The sequence below is a fragment of the Bos taurus genome, chromosome 7 (assembly GCF_002263795.3).
Source record: "Bos taurus isolate L1 Dominette 01449 registration number 42190680 breed Hereford chromosome 7, ARS-UCD2.0, whole genome shotgun sequence".
Taxonomy (NCBI): domain Eukaryota; kingdom Metazoa; phylum Chordata; class Mammalia; order Artiodactyla; family Bovidae; genus Bos; species Bos taurus.
This window is the reverse complement of record NC_037334.1, coordinates 88829382-88851039: the sequence shown is the minus strand read 5'-3', so window position 1 is coordinate 88851039 and position 21658 is coordinate 88829382. Positions and strand designations below refer to the sequence as shown.

The 21658-nt window shown below is 39.4% G+C and overlaps 1 long non-coding RNA gene across 2 annotated transcripts in view; it reads right to left on the bottom strand.

Annotated features, from left to right (window-relative positions):
- Positions 1–2642: 2642 nt before the first annotated feature.
- The window catches only part of LOC112447486 (uncharacterized), a 55879-nt gene continuing 36863 nt past the window's right edge, over positions 2643–21658 (bottom strand). The window contains exons 2-3 of one of the 2 annotated variants that reach the window (XR_009495348.1): positions 9148–9221; positions 2643–2895 (exon numbers count right to left, since the gene is read on the bottom strand). This is a non-coding gene — a long non-coding RNA (uncharacterized lncRNA). The remainder of the gene's footprint in view (positions 2896–9147; positions 9222–21658) is intronic. The other variant, XR_009495347.1, reaches the window with a different exon arrangement.

Sequence of the window (21658 nt, the reverse complement as noted above, 5' to 3'; positions counted from 1 at the left end):
ACTTGTCAACTCATATATTCTGTTAAGTTGGCCAAAAGTGAATTCTTCTTCCTTACAGAAACAACTTCTACTCTTGTCCTTATTTTATTACTATTATCACCTCTCTCCTATTTTCCTGGACTAGAATTACCCAAGTCATATTCGATTCCAAATTCTTTTTCATTTACCTTTTTCATCAACACAGTAATACACAAAAGTTTATCCTTTTTTTTTTTTTTTTGCACACTCTGAAAAATCTGTTTCCTCCTTTCCATTCCAATGTTCATTGGAGTTGCAGTTCAGTTCAGTTCAATTCAGTCACTCCGTCGTGTCCAACTCTTTGTGACCCCATGAAGTGCAGCACGCGAGTCCTCCCTGTCCATCACCAACTCCCAGAGTCCACCCAAACTCACGTCCATTGAGTCGGTGATGCCATCTAACCATCTCATCTTCTGTCATCCCCTTCTTCTCCTGCCCTCAATCTTTCCCAGCATCAGGGTCTTCTCAAATGAGTCAGCTCTTCGCATCAGGTGGCCAAAGTATTGGAGTTTCAGCTTCAACATCAGTCCTTCCAATGAACACCCAGGACTGATCTCCTTAGGATGGACTGGTTGGATCTCCTTGCAGTTCAAGGGACTCTCAAGAGTCTTCTCCAACACCACAGTTCAAAAGCATCAATTCTTCAGCATTCAGTTTTCTTTATAGTCCAACTCTCACATCCATAGCATCCTAAAATTTCACCCTTGAACTCTCACCTATTTTCCAAACTTCCGTCTTTGCCTGTAACACCTTTTTCTTTAAAGACATTTCTGTACCTTATTGCCAAATTAATTTTCATTGAATATCATTTTCATCACAGCAGCTGCATGTTTGGTAACTTGGGAGACCTTCAACCCATGAACCTCGTGTGCCCTAACTGTGTGACACTGGATGTGTAGTGTAGTATTCCTCTCTGGTCTCTGTTTCAAGTGTGAAGCGGAGCTTTCTGATCCTCCCACTGTCTATAGAAGAAGTTCTTAAACTTGGTTGTACAGAAAAGTCACCTGTAATATTGTTATTTTCCATTTGTTATACATTCTTCATCCTCTCTACCATGTTCTGGCCCCGGGAGGATAACCCCACACAGTGCACCACCTGGATTCCCTTGCCCACTGGGTTTAGCCAATGGGAGGCCCTGATAGAAGACAGGTAGACAGAGGAGACAGATCAGAGTATTTTTTCCTAAGTCTTTTTCTTTTGGGGAATCACTTCTCTAGCAATAGCTTTGTCCTTACAGTTCTGGCTTAGAAGCTAAATGGATTCCAGATGTTACTAATTTCTGGCCACCTTCTTTTGTCATATTAATCTTGCTCATACTTTTATAAGTTATCCCTTCAATAAAGCTTTTTCCTTTGAATCATTTTTTTGGAACCCTAATCAATGTATGTGAAGAGATTTTCTTTTTTAAATACAATGCTCAGACTTTACTCCAGGCCAGTAAAATCATAAGCCTTGTGTGTGGGTCTAGGTAGAAGTCTTTATAAAAGCTCTTCCTTGTAGGTTATAAAGACAGTGAAAGTTGCTCAGTCATGTCTGACTCTTTGCATCTGTGGAATTCTCCAGGCCAGAATACTGGACTGGGTAGCCTTCCCTTTTTCCAGGGGATCTTCCCAACCCAAGGATCGAACTCAGGTCTACTGCATTGCAGGTGGATTCTTTACCAGCTGAGCCGCCAGGGAAAGTTCAAACATATTATATCCCACTCAAGTCTATGGATAATTTTATACCAACTAATCTTTTCAGCCAAGCAGATATTACAGGAAAATAAAAATCTCCCACCATAAAATGTGGCTAGGTGATAATATTACCAATAGGCTAATTTAAAGAAACATCAGCAAAAATCATAAACAAATACAACACACATTGGACCAGCTGCTTACATGCTGAAAAGAAATGTTTCCCAAATGCAGCAATAACCAGAGTCAGGGAGAATAACTGCAACAAAAACTAGAAAGAGGTGACTAGAGTTAATGAAATATATTAAGTAGGGGAGATCTTTCAAGGTATCATATTCTTATGTATCTCATACCCTTGAAATGCAAAGTCTCAAAACATTATTTTCACAATATTTTAGTCAAGTATGTATCTCTTTTCATTTGCTCAGTTATTACTAAGTCTCACATATGAGCCGTTTATTCTTTCACTTGCCTTGATTACCATTGGTTCACATGCTAACAAGCAGAGAAATGGACCAATGAGTTTGTAGTCAGGGTGAAAATTAAAGATACTTCTTCAATTACACAGGAACTGTGATGTTTGGGGTGAACACGTGGTAGGTAGTGCCTTTGGGTATTTACAGATCTAGGATTCCGGGATGCTTTTTAGTCATGATTGTCTGACAGATAACTTCTTCCCTTGTGTCTGTCATAAAGGCCTGTTTCAACTCCTCTGATCTCAGCTGGGTGGCCACCGTTAACTGCTGTTGGGAAGCGGTTTCAAATCAGCAGGTCAACCCAATCTTTTGAAGATAGAGCCATTTATTCAATAGTTAAGAGTTCCAACCACAAGCAACCAGAGCAGCATAAATTTGATGTCTGGAGCTGGTCATTAAAACAGGGTTTTACTGGATGTGGTCTTTAGTTGAGTCAGTAACATCACAGATAAAATGAAATGATAAATGTGCATTCGTGGCAGTTGTATAATTTATTTACCCCAGATCTATATACAGAATAGCTGCTTGAGGATTCGATGTTTTATTGCAATTTGTTCTGGCACCATTGTCTCTGTGTTTGGTTTAGGGCGGAGCAGAGAATATGATGGTGATGACAGCTATGAGTAATTTACCTGGAGTCCAGCAACTAATATCACCATCGGTTTTTACTGTTCACAGACATAACAGATCTTGGATGAAGAATGCAGTGACTTTAATTTCAGTGCCTAAAAGAAGAGGCAAATGGATTCCAGTTTTAGTTATAGTATTTTGCCAGAAGAACTAATTTATTTCAGTTAGTGAGATATTTGGGGGGAGGTCAGCTCTTCCATAAAGAAAAACAAGGTGGTAATGTTTGATTACCTGAAATTTTTAACCTTTAGCCAGTTTGGCCAAGTGTAAAAATGTAAAACACTTCTCAGGAAAAGAATTATTTTTTTTTTCTGATTCTGTTAAAAATATTTTTTGAAGTATAGTTGATTTATAACTTTGTCTTAATTTCTGCTATACAGCAAAGTGATTCAGTTATATATATGGAAAAAAATGTTTCATTTATAGAGAATTTTCCTCCAACATGAAACTTGTAGCTTCATATTTATCAGGATGTATTAAGTTGCCATTAGTAGCCAACAGTGAATCAGGTGGTGACTTTGAGCTGTCTAAAATACTCTATAAAGCCTTTCATCCCTCTGGCTGTAGTCAGATGTGAAAAAGCTGTTCTCTCTTCAGTTCCAAGGCCCAAACTATTTAGTGTTTAAGCAAGGTTGTGTTCTGTAGAAGATATTTCTTCATGCTAGACTTACTGTTCATTACACAGGAAGATTATAAAACCATGTAAATGAGCAGTGAAAGGGGGAAAAAAGCCTTTCTCAGTCAGTCAGAATGTGTGTTTATACTATAATCAAGACACTTGAGCCGCTTTAGAATGATACAAAATCTCAGCAGGTATTGTGGGTCTTGGAAAGGATTGCGTGACTATGTCATTAGAAAACCATATATATATATTTTTTTTCAGTCTTTGAATTCTTCAACAACAACCAAAAAAAAAAAAAAAAAGACTTTTGGCAGAGAAAAGAATAGTATGTCTTCTAAACACTAAAAAATTCTCTCAGAGGCCTTTCCAAGATGTTTTGGATGGCTCTCTGCCTCTCACTCTCTGGCAGCCTGCTCCTCCATCAGTGTTTGCAGAAGGTCAATAAAGCCCGTGCAGGCGGGCACCGTGGAGTGCATGTGTGAGAAAGTCTGCTGTTGTTGCGGTAAATGCAGTGTCCGCAGATTCATTAGGAATGCATTTGTTCCTGGAAGTGCTAGCTATTCCGGTAACTGGCTGCCGCCAATGTTTTTAACCATATTCTCCACTTTTATGCAGACGTTACAGGGCACAAAACCAGTCTTCTGTTCTCACTGCCTGCATCAATTTGTAGTTTGTTACTTGATCGGCTCGTTTTACCTTTCATCTGGTGTAAAGGGCAGTCTGGGACACTGGAGTTATGTCTGGGACCTTCTTATTAGACTTTATGATGAAAAGGGGCTCTCGAGGGCAAGGAAAACTCTGAATCTACTTATTTGCCTCTGCAGAAAATAACGGGCATAAAGAAGAGCTGAAACATTGTAGTCGGTGTGAAAATTGGAGGAAAATAACTTCTACCTTCCAGATTTTCTCATACATAACAATAAGAAAAGATTATATTTTGTGATTTCACTAACATGTTAATAATTTTTTTTTATGAAGAATTCTTTGGAGAACAGACTTGTGATTGTCAAGGGGGGAGGGGAAGTGGGGAAGGGAGTAGATAGGGAGTTTAGGATTTGCAAATACAAACTATATTATATATGTGTGTATCTGAACACTTTGCTGTACACCAGAAACTGACACAACATTATAAATCAATTATACTTCCATGAAATAAAATGTTGATAAAAGAATTCTTTCTTTCTCTCTGTGAGAAAATGAGAAAAAAACAAAACAAAACACCTCCGTTCTTTCTAAGCGACGCTTTTGCAAGCTAGCCCTTCTGAATGCAATTCTTACACTGCATGGAATCTATAAGGAGAAATCAGAAAAGGCAAAACGTGGAATAAACACCAAGACCAACACTGCCACTTTTAACCTGATCTGACCACCAAGATGAAAGGAGAAAACACGAAATAAAAACGTTTTCTCCTCTCGCAAGACAGCTCTGGTCTGGTTTCCTTGAAGCAATGTCCCCGTAAGGGGTGACAACATTGAACTTCCTGTGATAACAGTATCTGACACAACATGGCCGCAGCTGACTTGTAACCAGCGTGTTAGAACGTGAGAGAAGTGTGAGGCCCTTCCATCACGAATGAAACACATCTGTCCAGGAAATACACTTCGCTGTGCCAAAATGCTTTTAGTGTATCTGGCCCCTGAGTGCCCTCTCAAGCTACAATTCCCTGTCAGCAAGTACCTTGTAATTCCTTTCCTTTTATGTTGATGAAAGTCTTGATCTATTATGCCAATAATGCATACTTTCCACAGTCTCCCAGAAACTGTTACTCAGCCCTGGGCATGGGAGATCACGCTCTGCTACTCAGACAACCAGCCTCAGAGAACAGCATCAGCCCTTGCAGAAAAGCAGTAGCAAGACGGTCAGCCTTTCTAGCATGGCTAAAGTTCCACTTCAGGAAAGAAAAGGCCAACGGTGAGATGAGACGCTGGAAAAGATAAGGCCTCATGTTTAGAGGGAGTCAAGAAGAGTAAGTCAAGAAAGGATTTAACTTGCTTCATTCTCCAACCCAGTGGGTTCTGACTGTATCCAGTGAGTTCAGGTTAGGGTGAGTCAGAGCTGGAAATCCCCCCAGGGTTTCAGGTCCATTAGCAGTAGAAACAGAGGCTCAAAATGAAGTCTGGATAACCCCTACCCCCATTCTTGAGAAAAATCATAGGAGCCCAGGTTATTTCTCTGTTCTAACTTACTCAGGCATTCAGAAGTCATGGCGTTCACACTCCTTCAGAAGAGCAATCTGAATTCTTCAGTTCAAGAGTCTGGGGCTTAGCACAATCAGAAAAGACTCATGGGCAAGGACCCAGGTGAGAGGAGTTCTAAGCTGCACTGATGTTTTACCCAGGCCTAGCAACCCACTCCTGGAGAAGGCAATGGCAACCCATCCCAGTACTCTTGCCTGGGAAATCCCATGGACGGAGGAGCCTGGTAGGCTACAGTCCATGGGGTCGCGAAGAGTCAGACATGACTGAGCAACCTCACTTTCACTTTTCACTTTCATACATTGGAGAAGGAAATGGCAACCCACTCCAGTGTTCTTGCCTGGAGACTCCCAGGGACGGGGGAGTCTGGTGGGCTGCCGTCTATGGGGTCTCACAGAGTCGGACACGACTGAAACAACTTAGTAGCAGCAGCAGCAGTGGTCAAAGAGGTGAGGAAACCGATTCAGAGAGGTCGAATGACTTGCCGCAGGCTAGAGGACTAGTAGGTGGCAGAGCAGTGATTCAAGCCAGGCAGCCTGGCTCCGAGTCCAGGCCCCTAATCACTGCACTCTCACATTCCAGGATCATTAAACACGAACAGAAACAGTGCTGGGTAAATGACTACTGAGGTCACAGTACACGCTGATGATAAAAGCAAGAAGACAATCCATCCACTTCTGAACCCCTGACCACTTGTGGTTAGGCCTCTGAAACACAGCCAAAAGAGAGCTGAGAAATGTCCGTCAGTTCTTCCACGGCCCAAGCTACCCTGGACAAAATCCAGCCCTTTGAATGTGGCTTTTTTTAGGTTAATTATTTAATCTTTTGTTCCTGAAGTGTTCAATGAAAACAAAACAAAGTCTCACATTCCAAATTCCCTCACTTAGTATCTCAGATCCTACATTTTATATCCAGAACTCAAAAGGAAGATGGCATTTTTGAAAGCAGCACTACAGTCTCATCAGCGTTTTTCTTTTCTGATAAGGAAAAACCTGCTTTATTATAGAAGTCCTCAACAGTTGCAGAAGTTTCGAGAATAGTTCTCAGTGGATGTTTCTCAATGAATAAAACAGGATTTGCAACAGACCTTTTAGCCTCCATACCCCAGGTATGGTGAGAGGAGGATAATAAATCCCGTGGCGGAGGTATAATTCAGACTTCCAGCTCCATATTCATATGATTCTTTAATATTTATTGACAAGCACTATTTGTTGGAGGCCCAAGTCAGCCAAACATTTAAAATCATTTCCCTCAGTAGAAACTCTGGTCTGTAAAAATAACTTGGCAAATAATTTGTAAGTGATGTTCTTAAGTGATCGGCATGCCATCTAAGGCAATGTTGAAGTTGGGTAAGCTATTTTAAAGAAGGAGCACACAAAAGTTTCCAATACAATTTATTATGTGACAAAGTCGTAGGTGGGGAAAAAAATCCTTAATACTCTTCTCCAGGTAGATATAACTGATAGAAAAGCATTCCATTTAAAACATGTCATTGCAAGAGTGACTTAATTATCCTTTTCGGCTTCTGAATCATGTGTTCAAGCTTTGTAACCTTTCCATTAAAAAAAAAAAAAAAACAGAAAACAAAAAACCTGCCACTTACACAGTAGTTTAGGGGCTGTTTTCAATAGGAAAAGAAAAGGAAGCCAACTGAAGAATTAAGTAACCACAAAGTAAGATGTGGCCCATTTTCTCTTTGATGTGACTCTAATTATTTTACCTATTTAATTCAAATATGTTTAAATATATATGTAATGAAACATGCAGTTACATAAGCTGTAGTCATACAGATTGACTCCTAACCAGGGTACCACTTCAGGCACTGCAGGCTGAATGAGAGAGTCCCAGACCTTTAGTCCCAGAAATTTACAGCTTCGAGGGAAGAATAAGAGAAGTATAAGAATACCTCCTATAAAAGGAGCTGTTGATAATTAACAGTGGATACTGTCAACAATACAACCATCAAAATGTCAACAATATATTTGAAGAATTCAAATGAATTCAAACATCAGAATGTTTCAGGGAGAGAATGCATCTGAGAGGGGCTTTGAGTGATGGATGGATAGCTCAAAATAGGCTTGGAAAGAGGTCCTAGAAAGTAGAAAAATGGGCCAAGGCTTGTACATGCCTTGCAATGAAATAAGCAATCCAAAAGTCAAAAATTGGTGTCAAACATGGAAAAACAGTAGAGAGACAAATTGAACAGAGGTATAGTGCCTTTGAAGCACTATAAAATGAGAAAAATGGATTTAAACATCAAAATGAAGAGTTACTCTGGATTTCATCTCTTGTCTTAAAAAAAAAAATCTCGAGGAGGGTCATTGGAGTTACCTTTTTTGCGAGTATGTCCGGCAGTGATTTGCAAGACGGATAAACTAGAAGGAAGACTAGACAGACAGACAGCAAAGCCTAATCAGAAGCACATACACATGTGTTAAACTAGGGTAACATGATGAGCCCTCAGGGTCTAGAAAGGCAACAGGAGGAATGTGACAAGAGAGGATCTGTGATTCACTGTTGAGGAGGAACTTAGAGAATCTGTCATCTGATTAGATTTTCAACCTGAGTTAAGGACTATGAATTCTTAAAATGTTTTTAAGCCTTGAAGAGTACAAGGAACATCGCAGGGAGAAATAGTGATGTAAAACGAGATGGTCCTAATATTAAGGATCCATTTATTAGAGGCCGCAGGCAGTTTAGTGTGTGTAAGGCTGTTAAAAGACCTCTCAAACCCTACTCCCACCCCAGCTTAGTCACCAAAGTAGACTCGCAACTTGAAATCACCAGAGCAGATGCATTTTCCATGATCAGGACTATTACTAAAAATATCCTCCAGGTCTTTTTGTTCCAGATGAAAGTGCTAGCACTTGGGTAACTTTGAGCTTTCAAGTTGAAGGCGCTACTATTGTTACTTACATGTGTTCTACTTTGAGAGTGTTACTTCCTGTGGTGTGAGTGTTCCCCTGATAAAAAGAGCACCTGATGCAGTCTCTCACTGAGACTGGAAGGAAAAGTCTTATAGACAAGACTGACAAAGCTCCTGGCTTTCCAAGCTAAGGTCAGCGAGAGTGTGCGTTTTCTTGTGCTGCTCTTGCTCTTTCTAAAACTCTCAATAGAGCAGACCCCTACGGTCACTTACAGCTGTCACTTCTGAGTGATTGACAGCCGTGCCCTTCAGTCTGTACTCTGATTCCAGTTCAGTGCAACGCCAGTGGTAGTGATCTGGTATCCCACAGCCTTGGACTCTAATTATATTTTAGATTCTGGTCACAAACTCATTTAACCCAGGATGGGTTAATTTCTACTTTAGAAACCTAGGCTTCATCAATCCTGTTACATAGAAGGTTGTCTAGTTGTGTGAACTTAAATTTTGGGCAACTACCAAAATGGACATTCGGAAGTAAAGCTACATCCGAGTCTCTCATCCCTCTTGTCATCATCCTAATTATTAATGTTACATTTCCCAACTCATCACACTGGTAATAGGTTTGATGATTCAGATGATTGGTTCACAAATATTCTTGCATACCTGTTGTGTTCCAAGCCAGATTTGAGGCTCACCAGAAATATGAAGAAAAGTTTTATCTTCAAGTTGTTTATTGCCTAGGGCCAGAAACAAGCAACAACAACAAAGACACTTTTTTGAGAATTCTTTTGTCCAAAAATTTGAGAAGCTATCTTATCCACTAAGTGTCCAATGAAGTCTTAAGACAATACAGGTTACTACCTTACAGTATAAACTCATGGATGAACTTTCTAAATATTATTTATCTGAGTATTTTTTATAGCCTTTAGCCAGACTTCTAATGTTTCATGTATTTGCTGTCAGAAATCCTCATAAAAATGAAAGGCTGCTTCCTGGACAGTTGTTTCTGGAGTTCTTATGTTCCCATTTATATACAGGGGACTAGGTGGACACAGAAGTATGGGGTAAAGTTGATCAGATATCATGTGCCTAAAGAAGATATTCTGCTTTGGGGCATGGGCTGAATTAATAGGGTGGTCACAGTCTCTTATAATTTGATTATAAGACTAGTAGAGAATGCCTTCTGAAAAAAAAAATTCCTGTTCACAATTGAAACTGTTAAGACAAGGATGCAAAATGACTCAGGCAAAGGAATGGTCCCTATGTCCTCTGTGATATCAAAAATAAAATGAACCTAGGCGACCTCTGTCTTAACCAACAATCTGCCTTCCAGATCTTGTTCTTCTGGGATTTTTGTCCACTTCTAGGAACTCTGAAGTTATTGTACTCATTTTATCATTAATCATTTATCTATAATTATTAACATCTAATTAATGGGTTTAGCTTAGATAATTATAAAGTACTAATTTTTTCCTGACTGTTTTACAAGGAATTAGAGCTGAGGCTATTACATATTCTGGGAGTACAATCAGGAAGTGACTTTATTGTTCTCTAACCGCTGCCTTTTAATATACCACGACAGACCTACTTTCTGTGCTCTTTGATAACATCTTGGGCATAACCGAGATTTCCATTACTTTCAATTATAGGAACACCCCCATTATGGTGATAGACAGATAGATAGATTGATTGATTTGGGACTTTTAAAAGTCTGCCTCTACTAAAGACAGACATCAATGTCATACGCAATTCATGGTTCTTTTCTTTGACCCCTTAAGCACTGGATTTCCCGCCAAGATAATGAAGGTCAGGGCTCTGAACTTTCAGGGGCCTCATACAAAACTGTAAATATGTATTCAGACTCAGTAAAGATGGTTCCCTGAATTATATAAGATCCTACAAACCTAGATTCCCCTATCCTGGCAGTATATGCCTCAAGGACGCATAGGAAGAAGCAAGGGGGCTAGTCTATTCTTTCACTGTCCTCTTCCCCCTCACTTGGTGCTACCCCTCATCCCTCCGGTGTTAGCACAGAAGAGGAGGCTTGCAAGAAAGAAGCACTTCATACCACTGGTTTCCTCTTGGCTGTAGATTAGCTCTCTGGGATAAGCATATAACATGGGTTCTTGGGGCAGACTTACCTGACACAGGCAATGCTCTCTCTACATGACCTCAGAAGACTTCTTTAAACCACCTCTCCTCTAGTTCCTGAGCGCTGAGGTCCCTACTACAGCTTCTTTTGCACAAATGTCAAGCCAGCCTCCTGGCTGGGCTACTTTTAGATAGCTCAGGTCTGATCACCTGTTGTGACATCTATGTGGCTCACAAAAATCCTTCACAGTCTTGCCTAACAGCAATGGTATAGGATGTGAGACTACCACCCTCCCTTTCCTTCTCATCTCTCCAATTGCCTCTTTACCTGTTCAGGCAGTATCAAGGGGCAGATCAGAGAGTCAACTGCATACACAAATATCCAACCAATAATGAAATGTCAGTCTCTGTAAAAAGCAACACCCCCACCCCAACCTCTAAGAGTGATTTCTTCGGGGCCTCTTTCACGTGGCTGAGGAGACGGTATGCAGTTTTCCCCTGGCTGTAGTCGTCTGCTTTCTCACAAACTCTTACTATTTCAACCACTTTCCTTGAATTTTTAGTCTTATCATTATAAAGCCTGGTTGGAGTCATGGAGGTGAATATGAAAGACAAATCTGACTATTTCTGAGGGAGTCTTGGACTTCCCAGGTGGCTCAATTGTAAATAGTCCCCCTGCCAAGTAGGAGACACAGGTTCCGTCCCTGGGTCGGGAAGATCCCCTGGAGAAGAAAATGGCAACCCACTCCAGTATTCGTGCCTGGAAAATTCCATGGACAGAGGAGCCTGGCGGGCTACAGTCCCTGGGGTTTCAAAGAGTCAGACCGGACTGAGCAACTAAAAACCAGCAGCAGCAGCAGAGGGAGCACTGACTACTTGTTTTATTCTTTAGACTACAGTGTTATTTATCATTTATCAGCCTTGAGGCTTAAACTAAAATGAGATAACAGGAACAGTCTCACTCAAGAACTCATTATAGAAGTTTTTCTTATATAAAAATTTTATTAAAAAGTGTGTTGTTGTTTAGTCATTAAATCATGTCTGACTCTTTGTGATAGCATGGGTTGCAGTATGCCAGGCTTCCCTGTCCTTCATTATCTTCCAAAGTTAGCTCAAAGTCATATCTTTTGAGTCAGTGATGCCATCCAACCATCTCATCCTCTGTCGTTCCCTTCTCCTCCCACCTTCAATCCTTCCCAGCATCAGGGTCTTTTCCAATGAGTTGGTTCTTCACATAAAGCAGCCAAAGTATTGGAGCTTCAGCTTCAGCATCAGTCCTTCCAATGAATATTTAGGGTTCATTTCCTTTAGGATTGACTGGTTTGATCTCCTTCCTGTCCAAGAGACTCTCAAGAGTCTTCTCCAACACAATTTGAAAGCATTAATTCTTCTGTGCTCAGCCTTCTTTCTGGTCCAACTCTCACATCCATCTAGGACTACTGGAAAAACCATAGCTGTGACTACACACACAGACCTTTTGATGGCAAAATGATGTCTCTGCTTTTGAATATGCTGTCTAGGTTTGTCATAGCTTTCCTTCAAAGGAGCAAGTATCTTTTAACTTCATGGCTGCTGTCACAGCCATCAGTGATTTTGGAGCCCAAGAAAATAAAATCTGTCACTGCTTCTATATTTTCCCCTTCTATTTGCCATGAAGTGATGGGACTGGTTGCCATGATCATATTTTTTTAATGCTGAGTTTTAAGCCAGCTTTTTCACTCTTGTTTTTCACCCTCATCAAGAAGCTCTTTAGTTCCTCTTCCCTTTCTGCCATTAGAGTGGTAGTATCTAAATATTTGAGGTTATTGATATTTCTCCTGGCAATCTCGATTCCAGTGTGTGATTCATCCAGCCCGACATTTTGTGTAATGTACTCTGCATATATGTTAAATAAGCAGGATGACAAAATACAGCTTTGTTGTATTCCTTTCCCAATTTTGAACAGATCAGTTGTTCTGTTTCTGGTTCTGCCACCTCCTGACCTGCATACAGATTTTGTAGGAGGCAAGTAAGGTGGTCTGGTATTCTCATCTCTTTAAGAATTTTCCACAGTTTGTTGTGATCCACACAGTCAAAGGCTTTAGTGTAGTCAATGAAGCCGAAGTAGGTGTTTTTCTGGAATTCTCTCTCTTTCTCCATGACCTAATGAATATTGACAATTTGATCTCTGGTTCCTCTACATTTTCTAAATCAGCTTACACATCTGTAAATTCTCAGTTCATGTACTGCTGAAGCCTAGCTTGAAGGATTTTGAGCATAACCTTGCTAGCATGAAAAATGAGTGCAATAATCCAATAGTTGGAACATTCTTTGGCACTGAATTTCTTTGGGATTGTAATGAAAACTGACATTTTCCAATCCTGTGGCCACTGCTGAGTTTTTCAAATTTGCTGACATATTGAGTGCAGCACTTTAACAGCATCATCTTTTAGGATTCTGAATAGCTCAGCTGAAGTTCCATCACCTTCACTAGCTTTGTTTGTAGTAATGCTTTCTAAGGGCCACCTGACTTTATATGCCAGGATGTCCAGCTCTAGGTGACTGACCACATCATCTCAGTTATCCAGGTCATTAAGACCTTCTTTGTATAGTTCTTCTGAGTATTCTTGCCATGTCCTCTTAGTCTCTTCTGCCTCTGTTACTGTGTCCATCCTTGCATGAAACATTCCCTTATATCTCCACTTTTCTTGAAGAGATCTCTAGTCTTTCCCACTCTTGTTTTCCTCTACTTCTCTGCACTGTTCATTGAAGAAGGACTTCTTTTCTCACCTTGCTATTCTTTGAAACTCTGCATTCAGTTGGATATATCTTTCCCTTTCTCCCTTGCTTTTCACTTCTCTTCTTTCCTCAGCTATTTGTAAGACCTCATCAGACACCCACTTTGCCTTCCTGCATTTCTTTTTCTTTGGGATGGTTTTGGTCCCAATGTTACAAACCTCATTCCATAGTCCTTCAGGCACTCTGTCTACCAGATCTAATCCCTTGAATCTATTCCCACCTCCACTGTACAATCATAAGGGATGTGATTTAGGTCATACCTGTATGGCCCAGTCGTTTTCCCTACTTTCTTCAATTTAAGCCTGAATTTTGCAATAAGGAGTTGATGATCTGAGCCACAGTGAGTTCCAGGTTTTGTTTTTGCTGACAGCATAGAGCTTCTCCATCTTTGGCTGCAAAGAGTATAATCAATCTGATTTCGGTATTGACCATTTGGTGATGTCCATATGGTTTTTTTTTTAAGGTTTATATTTAAAAGTGTATAAACCTTAAAAAAAAAAAACATATGGCAGAATGAGGCTCAGCTGGCAGCACTCATGAGGACACACTCAGCCACAGACTGATTAACCTTCCATTGACACCAGTGCCTTCACCGAACCCAACACTCTAAGTAACATACACTGTCTGTCCACATGGCTCATCCCATCTCCTGCCATCTCTTTCTGGTCTCATCTCCTGCCACCAGACTACAAAAGTCTAGAATATGGGACTCTGTGAAACATTCTGCTTTGCTGCCTGCAATGATGTTAACGATGCCAGTTACTAAAATGAGAAATACAGAAAAAGGAGTAAGTTGTGGGTGAAAGTGGAGAAGTGTTATTTGTGGGATTTATAATGATCATGACCAACACATTCTCACATAGAAAGACATACAAAGTAGAACGGTTCATCTGGTCATTGATAAAAATAGTTTAGGGAACATTTCTGGGTACCAGGTTCTTTGCTAGATATTACTCTCATATGATTCCTCAAGAGCGATCTAAAACATTATCTGTGGTTAACACACACACACACACACACACACCTTTCAACATACAACAAACCTCGTACTTCACGTATCTTCAGTTGCAGGCACAAAACTCAGAACAGGACAAGTCAGTAGGCACAGTGCATCACATTTGGAGACTTCACAAAGTACAGCATTGAGAAATGTGAACCATACCGTGAATCCAAATATACCAAGACAACTCATTCTTACGATAATTGAGATGACAGATTCATCTGAAGTTCATCTATTGCCAAATAATGTTTCAAGAAATTTTGTTGATAATCTATTCAGTAAATTAGACATCAGCATTTGAAGTGCTATGCTATGCTATGCTATGCTAAGTCACTTCAGTCGTGTCCTATACTTTGGCTCATTAAATATTTGCTCATCCAATGAAAGAATGAGTCAATGAATGAATGATGTTTTCCCCCAACTTATTCAATATCCAAGACAAACTTGATGTTTTATTGGTAAAACAGGCAGAGAGGGACCTTACAGCAAGTTAAATACACTTCCTATTTCCTGGCATGGTTACCACTATTCAAAGATTACACAGGTATTTCATCTAATTCTCAGTTTCTCTGAGGTTTGTGACTCTGTGTGGGAACCAAGCCTATCTCCTCTCAATATGGACTAGTAACATTCCTGGAAAAGGTTCCAGAGCAAAGAAAACTCTTTCAACTAACTCTTAAGGAATGAGTCCCTCTCAAACATGATGGAACCTACCTAAAACTATCTGTATTTTCTATCTTACTATTATATGGTTTGTTTCATCTCAGATAAATCAACATTCAGTTCAGTTCAGTAGCTCAGTCGTGTTCAGCTCTTTGCAATCTCATGGACTGCAGCACACCAGGCTTCCCTGTCTATCACCAACTCCCAGAGTTCACTGACACTCATGTCCATTGAGTCAGTGATGCCATCCAACCATCTCATCCTCTGTCGTCCCCTTCTCCTCCCACCTTCAATCTTTCCCAGCATCAGGGTCTTTTCAAATGAGTCAGTTCTTCACATCAGGTGGCCAAAGTATTGGAGTTTCAGCTTCAGCATCAGTCCTTCCAATGAATATTCAGGACTGATATATCTTAGTTGAAAAAATCCAAAAGTTAGAATAGCTGTAACTTGCTCTGGAAGTTAACTCTAGGCTTGAACTTAGTTTCTAACTTTCATTTAGGAATTAAGGGTCTGTTTGCTTAAAAAGTATAATAAAATTAAGCAATATTTGTACTAATTGTCTTGCAGAATGTAATGATGCAGGACAAAGACACAATTTTCATCAGATTGAAATTTTTCATACTGTGACATGTTCTAGATATGTTTGTAGCTTGTCATTATTTTTCTAGCATATTATGAGAATTGCAGTTCTTTTAAATGGGTATTTTGAAAACATATCTCTAGTACTACATATGTAATGATGCCATGATGCTTTACATTTTAAAATGAGTTTTATGATGATATTATCACCAATACATAATAGAATGAGGAAAACAAGACAATGAGTAGATTTCTCCTGAGGACCATGCAACCTGTTCTTCAGTAAGAATTAGAGGTGAAACTCTAACTCTTTATAGACTTTCTTTCCTCCTCATGAATTGATGAACTGCTCTAAAATGAATCAAATTAGTACCACAGAGCTGCTATGACAGCGACTTTCCAGAGGCACCATTCAAGCCCTGCTGCATGAATTGACCATATGAAACTCTAGCTTCTTTTTTTCCTTTCATGATGACTTGTTAAACTCTACCACTTCACAGAGCTGCAAAATTGGGTCCCACTGCTCCAAACCCTGGCCATTTGTACATATGCTTGTGTGCGTGCTCAGTCGTGTCCAGCTCTTTGCAACCCCATGGACTGTAGCCCACCAGGCTCCTCTGTCCCTGGGATTTTCTAGGCAAGAGTACTGGAGTGGTTGCCATTTGCTTTTCTAGCATCTTCCCAATCCAGGAACTGAACAGGAACTCAGCTGGATTCTCTACCAGCTGAGACACCGGGGAAGCCCTTTGTATATATGGCAATGTCTTTAATTTCAGAAACAGCTTGCTTAGTGCTGATTTCCTGTAAAATTCTACTAGTAGCCAGAAATAAAAAATGACCACCTTTTTTTTTTTTTTGCCCTTTCACTTCACTAGGGCTGTACTCAAGCCAGTGCTCACTTAATTCAAATATAAAAATAAAACCCACTGAATATCCAAGGTGAAAGTCAGGTATTTTAAATTTTTTTTTCTTTTTTTACTTCAAACTGCTGAATGTATTAGTTCTCCATTTCACTTAGTATTTGTTAAGCTTGGGGTGGGGGGAGGAGTATCTCAAGAGGGTTTTATACTAATAAGGGTAAGAAGAATATATTGACAAGAAGAGATGTGATGGGATTTGGTGAATTCAGTGATAACACCAGAGACTTAAGATACTTTTTAAAAAGCAAAAACTACAGGGTAATATATATATATATATATATATATTTATAAATACACAAGAATGATGTAAATTGTGTCATCAATAACACATCTTAGATTGGCTTTAAAGGTTTTCCATGTCTGAAGGCATTTGCTCGGGAACGATGCATCCAGTTACTCTCTGAAACTCACCAGTCACGTTAAGCTCTCTTTCTAATGGCATGAACAGGATCTCCCTCCTCAGGACAAGTACGATTTTGAAACCAAGAAACTTTAGTTTGCCCTTCAAGAAGCGTGATTTATAGGAGCTGGTGTGAGGGGAAAGAAAAGGAACCCTACATTACCCAAAAAGGAGATGAAAACCTTGCCCGAGGCAGCATTGTGACATTGCCAATGTGAGAGGGTTGTGAAATCCTGAGTGTATGTTTTTGTGGTGATGCCTGAAAGGACTGGTTACTGTACTGATGTCTCGCTATCATGCATCTCTATTTCCGGATCTACTTCCTTATAATTGCTAATGAAAACAGAGCCAGCAGAAGAGCAGGCTAAGGGCAGTGTATAGGTCTCTGCTTCAGTTCTTCTGTTGTTTTCAATGATGGCTTCCTCTGAAAGCTTTGGAACAGTTCTCTTCCACTTAAAAAAAAAATTATTTATTTATTTTAATTGGAGGCCAATTACTTTACAATAAAAGAAATTCTGTCTTTTCCTAATTAAAGAAAAACACTCTATTGGTTAAAGTTATTTAACCCTTTCTCCAAGCTATCAAATCCTAGACATCCATGAAAACCTGTCTCTGACTACTAACATTAATTTTGCAAATGATCAAGACTAATTCACAGTTAACTCAGGAAAATCAGGACAAGCCTAATAGTAACCAAACTCCAAATAGGACTTTAAAACAAAAATAGAACATGTGACTCAGAATACAGTTCTAGTTCTTCATCTTACAGATGTTCCCAACCATCAGAGTCAGTGTGGGCTATGACACTGGTAAGTGTGGGCTAGACGGGTTAAAAATTGGAGAGAATGAAATGCTTTATTCCCCCCCCCCAGACTTTCTTCCTTTCATCTCACGTTACTTCACGTTTTAAGAATGTATGGAAAATTTTGTCTACTCATTCCTTATTTGCCTTAATAAATAGCAAGCTTTCAGTGAGCTTTAATTTAGTAACAGAGTGGCCTCCCTCATCTAATAGCATTTAGGTTTACAAAACACCTTGGGAAACAAGTATCTGGCTTCAGTCACTTGCTAACTGTCACCTCATGAAACAAAACTCACCAGTGATATTTGTCATGACACACAAGCATAGGACCAACGAGACAGAAAAGACAGCATCTCCGACCACGGAAGGGACACAACAGAAACGCTGCCATGGTATTTATATCCCACCTACTCAGAGGACTAATTGAGAAACTCCATATGGACTCCAGTTTGCCACTAGCCCACAGAATTGAAATCTCTTAACTGGCTTAAATTAAGAATTTGGGGATAAGTATAAAACTTTGAAGATATTTATTTGCATATTTCCAGGCAGTTTATTTTCATATAGTTCTTCTCATCCTACCTAATCCTCTTTTAGTTGACACATTAGGCAAAGGAAATGCATTCTTAGAAAGCTTATAGATGAGATGACCAGGTATAATTAGAAAAAAAAATTTTTTTAATGCTATCAAATAGCTATAAAGGGCATTAATGATAGAAAGGGTGTCTATATCCAGTTAAAAGCAAGAAAAAGAAACTAGCTTACAGGGAGGTGGATTGGTTGATTTGAATTATCTTAGAGGACTGAAACCCCTTCCTCTTACTTCTCAACACTGCCCAAATGGCAGGTGGTACAAGTCCAGTTCCCCAGTAAGTTCCTGTAAACAAAACTACTTATTTATAGACAAGCTTCTCAGTACTGTTTTCAGGAGGTCAGTCAGACTGCAACTCAGAACCACCTATCAACTACAAAAAAATACACACATATAAAACCATTTCTGTCTTCAGAAATGTGCTTTACAACTGGAACCCTTGTACAGGTAATCAGACACTCTGTATTTGGAAGACTCTCAGATTAATGATTGAGAAATGACATAGACAGACAGAAGGAAGCCCATGACCCTCTAACTTTGGAACAAAAAGAAAACTGGGCTGACATCATGGAAATTTGCCAGCAGACCTAAGCAAAATCTGATGTGTCTACTTCTCCTTTCTATTCTTCTTTTCTTTCTGTTGGGCACTGATGGGAATCAGCCTTGATGAAGGAATCACTGAGTCTCAGTGTATATATTATAAAGTAGAGAACTGAGATTATTGAAATACTGAAGGCTTTCAAAAATTTTTGCATTATTTATTATATGAATCAAACTAAAAGTAATTCCAATGACAATACCTTTTAGATATAAGTATTTCCGAGTATTTTCATTTATTCTCACAATTCTCCTTCTGATACATACAGATATACATATATATATATATAGATTAATTCAGCATAAATTTCAGAAGGTGAATTCTTCAACTGTTTTAATACAGACGTGTTACATAAAGAAAAAATTAGCAAGAAGGATAGCTACTTAGAAAGATGAACAATATGGCAGTTTTTAATTTAATGGCTATATGAAATCACTTCATACATTCACCAGTTTCTCTATCAACTGTCAAAGTCAAGGCATCTTGTTTGTTGTAAAGTGGATACAATTGCAAAGATACATAAATATAATTGTACTCTTCAGGAGCTAAATTTCACCAAAGAAATAAAAAGCAAGTCCCATTAAAGCCGAGATATATTTGCTCATTGTTGGCACACAATAGGTACTTAGTACATACGCTTACTGAGAGTGTATAAAACATAAAATCAGATAATTTCAATATAATGCAGGAGATAAATTCCAAACATGATTAAATGTTACGGGACTTCAGAAGAAGCAGGAATCACTTTTCACTGAACGATCAGTAAAAAGTTCACAGCGTTGTATAAATTGGTAAGAATTAAAATTAGGAAAGAATTCAAACAGGGAATCATTTGGCAGGCAGAAATAAGAGAGGGTGTCTCAGGCAGAGAAAACAAAAAGAACAAGACTATCTGGGCATGGGGCAGAATGCAACAGGCATGTGGGCAGCATACAGGAGACCAATTCAGGGTGACTAGGCGGGGAAGGAACAGAACAGAATGGATTGGAGACATATGACAAAGGCCTTGGTTGCTATATTGAGGACCTCAGAACTTACTCTGGACCAGCAGACTCTGGGTCCACTGGAGTGATAAATTTTTTTTTGAGCATTCTCCACAGTACACATAATTATGCATTGCAATTTTATGAATTAAACACATCATATTATCTACTTATCTATGCATGTATACATGCATATATATATGTATTTATATACATATTACAAGTATAAAATTTTAAGTATTCTATACCTACTGAACTTTTTAACAACACATTATAAATAGGATTAAATGAATTTAGGTATATATTTGCTGAACATACGTCAGTGCCTCCTGCTAAACTGTAATACCAACGAGAGCTGACAATTTGTCATTCTCATCCTCTCTATATTGCAAAGGCTTAGTGCAGTATTTGGGACAGAGTAGATGCTCATTAATTATTAGTTTGATGGAGGAATAAACTGAGCAGGTGGTTGATCAAATTTATTTTGAGATGAGAAAATACTAATCAAGAATTACCAACATCCTTCACATTTCCCACTAGGGACTAACCACCTATCTGCCATTTTATTACAAAGATAAACCTTCAGTTTTAAAATTCTCAATGACACATCCCATATTTAAAGAAAAAGCAAAAGAACAAGGAAGCTTCCCTAGTGGCTCAGTGGTAAAGAATCTACCCACCAATGCAGGAGATGTGAGTTCAATCCCTGGGTTAGGAAGATCCCCTGGAGAAGGAAATGGCAACCCACTCCAGTATTCTTGCCTGGGAAATCCCATGGGCAGAGAAGCCTGCCAGGCCATAGTCTGTGGGTCACAAAAAGAATTGGATATGACTTAGTGACTAAACAACAACAAAGACACAAGACTGCTCCATCTTGAAGTATAACACTAAAACTTTTTAAATTATATGCAGAGTACATCATGCAAAATATTGGGCAGGAGGAAGCACAAGCTGGAACCAAGATTGCCGGGAGAAATACCAATAACCTCAGATATGCACATGACACCTCCCTTATGGCAGAAAGCGAAGAAAAACTAAAGAGCCTCTTGATGAAGGTAAAGGAGGAGAGAGAAAAAAATTGACTTAAACTCAACATTCAAAAAACTAGGATCATGGAATCCGGTCCCATCACTTCATGGCAAATAGGTGGGGAAACAATGGAAACAGTGACAGTTTATTTTCTTGGACTCCAAAATCACTGCAAATGGTGACTGCAGCCATAATTAACAACACTTGCTCCTTGGAAGAAAAGCTATGACAAAACTAGACTGTTTCAAAAGGCAGAGACATTACTTTGGCAACATAGGTCCATCTAGTCAAAGCTACGGTTTTTCCAGTATTCATGTATGGATGTGAGAGTTGAACCATAAAGAAGGCTGAATGCTGAAGAACTGATGCTTTTGAACTGTGGTGCTGGAGAATACTCTTGAGAATCCCTTGAACTGCAAGGAGATCAAATCAGTCAATCTTAAAGGAAATCAACCCCAGATATTCATTAGAAAGACGGATGGGCAAGCTGATGCTCCAATACTTTGGCCACCTGACGCAAAGAGCCAAGTCATTAGAAAAGACCTTGATGCTGGGAAAGATTGAAGGCAGAAGGAGAAGGTTGGATGGCATCATTGACTCAGTGGATATGAATTTGAGCAAGTTCCGGGAGATAGTGAAGGACAGGAAAGCCTGGCGTGCTGCTGTCCATGGGGTTGCAAAGAGTGGGACATGACTGAGTGACTGAACAAAAACAAATACTTCTAAAACTGAAGAAACA